We start from the raw sequence: 3367 nt of genomic DNA, 5'->3' as shown, positions 1-3367 counted from the left end.
GGGTGCAGCGAGGGAAGGGGAGATCGGGGGTGTCATGAGAGGGGGGTGTCGAGGGTGCTGGGAGAGGGGGGGGTTGGGGGTACCACAGGAGGTGGGGGACAGGCAGTCAGATACTGCAGGTCAGAGTTGATCAACAGGCCGATGGTGAGGAACAGGAAGCAAAACTGAGAACAGTTTGCTATCGGTGCTGGAGCAGTGCAGGGTAAGTGTGGATGCGGGCCCAGGAGGGAGGAACAGCAGCCCCTGCGTGTCACAGTGTGACTTGGGGGAAGGAAGGAACGAATGAAGGAAGGGTGACGGTGGGAGGAGCTTCGGCTGGACTGCTGCTGCAGCTTCTTGTCTACAGCAGCCATGTTGCTGATCCTTTTTTTTTTCTTTCCCTGAATTTTTGGGGCCCCCCAGACCCATGGGGCCCAGTACTGGTGTCCCCTTAGTCAACCCCTGTCACCGGGGCTGCTGTCACAGCACCCCTGTCACACCAGCCCCCTGTCACACCCAGGCCCATCACACCACCCCTCTGTCACACCACCCCCCGGTCACACCAGCCCCCCGTCACACCACCCCCATCACACCACCCCCCTGTCACACCACCCCCGTCACACCAGCCCCCTGTCATACCCCGGCCCATCACACCACCCCTCTGTCACACCACCCCCCCGGTCGCACCAGCCCCCTGTCATACCACCCCCGTCACACCACCCCCAGGTCACACCACACCATCACACCACCCCCATCACACCACCCCTGTCACCCCAAACCCCTGTCACACCAGCCCCCTGTCATACCACCCTGTCACACCACCCCTCTGTCAAACCACCCCCTTGTCACACCAGCTCCCTGTCACACCAGCCCCCTGTCACACCCACCCCCTGTTAGACGACCCCTGTCACACCACCACCCTGTCATACTAGCCACCTGTCACACCACCCCTCTGTCACACCCACCCCCTGTTACACCAGCCTCCTGTCACACCACCCCTGTCACACCACCTCCCCATCACATCAGCCCCCTGTCATACCCTGGCCTGGCAACAGGACGGGTACAAGGGCAACACCCATGCTGGCAACCAAGGTCCTGAGGGGCCCTGAGGTTCAGAGGGCTCAGGGAAACAAATGTCATCTGCCACGTATGCACGGATAAAAGTAAATTGACCATCCATCCCTGCTTGCAGCCATGCCAGGCATGTGTATTGAATGGTGCCCTCCCGCAAAAGTTAAACCCGGTGCATCCATCACCAAGTCAGTACTGAGGGCCTGATTCAGAGCCGGACGCTCTTTCAGAGCACTCACTATTAATCAGGGTGGCTTTTTTTTGGAGCTGGCCATCGCGACCATCGGGCTTGCGACTAGACCCTTGTGGTAGGGACTCGTCTGTCGCAAGCCCCACTGAGCTTCCGGCTCTAATAGAGCCGGAAGCTCACTACTGACATTATTATTATTATTATTATTATTATTAATAATTATTATTACATTTTATTTATAGGGCGCCACAAGTGGTCCGCAGCACCGTACATACAGTAAAGGGTACACAGAACATTACAATACAGTAACCAAAATATAAACAGAACACAAGTAACAATTAGCAACACAATTCTCCATACACAGTACAGCTCTGAAGATGAAGGCAGTGCTAGAGAAGAAGGCTTAGAGATAGTGGGGAGGAGGACCCTGCTCCTAGGAGCTTACAATCTAGGGGAGAGGGGAGACGGACCGATGACATGAGGCATGAGTGTGTAGAGGGGGACCTGAGTGCAGGAAGTAAGCAAGGTAGAGATGGCTGAGGTGGGAGGGACAGAGACCTGGTGACATGGTTATGTGGTGGAGGGGTATGCTTTGATGAACAGGTGGGTTTTCAGTGCAAGTTTGAAGCTCTGCAAGGTCGGGGAGAGCCTGATCGAGCGAGGGAGCTCATTCAAGTGGAAGGGGGCTGCACGGGCAAATTCTTGGATACAGTTTGGTAGTATTCTGAGATCTCTACATGATATGAAGTCATTGCAAGGGTTAACACACACCATTCAGCATTCGAATGAGACGTAAAGACCATTTGTGGAAAATCAATCATGGTGACGTGGTCCTCATCATCCAACATTAAATTAAACTCATTGAAGTCACCGTGGATCAGGCCATGATTTGCAAGCTTGACAATCAGCTCCATTAATTAATTGTATAATGTGACACACCTGGCACAAGGGATACCCATTAATTAGCTCCATCATTACTGCATGTCTGTTGTAATCACATGGCTTTGGCACTGGAAATGCCTTCATATATGCAAACTCCTTCATGGCGGCCAGATGAGACAGATAGAGCCATGACATCTTGTGTCAATGCTTGTGATAATCCTGCTTGTTTTTAAGGTTACAAAAAGAAGTTCTTCCGAGTCTGTGAAGTTTTAACGCAAACTGATTATCTTCTCCATTTGCAACAATGTAGATATCTGATTCTTTACCAACACCCATCTGGATCCCAACTGAAGTGACAACGTCCCGAGAAGAGAGAGTTCTTTGTGCCAGGTAATCATACCCACCATAAATTAGTCGATAGCCCTGAACAGTCTTTGTATGGTCATATGCAATAAGTTTTTGCTTCACCAGCTCTCGCTAAACTTTGTTGCAGCCCCCATGTTTGAGACTGGGTATGGAGGCAATTAAACTGGCTGGCACTATCTCACTCGTGATGTCAGTAGGGCCACCCCCAAACGGCAGGCATTCCTTTGGGAACACCTCCATTTGGCCAGCCACCCCCCTGACCCGCCTACCAAATGGGGTGAGATGTTGATCAACATCAACAGCCGCCCCTTTTGGATGCGAGCGCCGGAGCAAGTGATTTCTTGCTCGCTTCAGGGCTCGCACATGTGCAGTGCGCACACTGCCCAGCCATCGACCCGCTTGCGAGCACTAAGCGCTTGCGTGCGGATGTGAATCAGGCCCTGACTGTAATGTGGTGTGGAGCCGGAGCATATAGCAGCATGCATCACTGCGCATGATGCTGCACGGCTGCATCACCTGTTCTTTCTGTCCATGGACTGCCACTGGCCCTGTCCATCCACTGAGGAACAGCAGGGAGGGAGCAGGAGAAACCAACCACTGCCAGGCAGCCATACAGCTCACTTGTTTAAGCTGTGCTGTCCCAGCGGCTGTGGGGGTAAGTGTGACATCTATGTCAGGGTGTTTTTACATTATTTTAGATTAATATTGGATATTGACACGAGAGTGAGTGCCCCTTTTCCTCATTTGAAGTACAGCTGCAGCCTCCAGCCCAATATGTGCATAAGTGGAGGGTTTTCTTTTAATATATACTATATATATATATATATATATACACACACACATATATATATATATATATATATATATATACACACACAT

The 3367-nt window shown here is 51.6% G+C and overlaps 1 pseudogene; it reads right to left on the bottom strand.

Moving 5' to 3' along the window:
* Positions 1-1911: 1911 nt before the first annotated feature.
* LOC148525487 (serine/threonine-protein kinase RIO2 pseudogene) lies at positions 1912-2728 on the bottom strand (annotated as a pseudogene).
* Positions 2729-3367: the final 639 nt, after the last annotated feature.

Source organism: Taudactylus pleione, unplaced genomic scaffold (assembly GCF_031769625.1).
Source record: "Taudactylus pleione unplaced genomic scaffold, aTauple2 ptg000108l, whole genome shotgun sequence".
NCBI classification, from domain to species: domain Eukaryota; kingdom Metazoa; phylum Chordata; class Amphibia; order Anura; family Myobatrachidae; genus Taudactylus; species Taudactylus pleione.
Note: the sequence above shows the minus strand (reverse complement) of the source record. Positions and strands in the feature narration are given on the sequence as shown.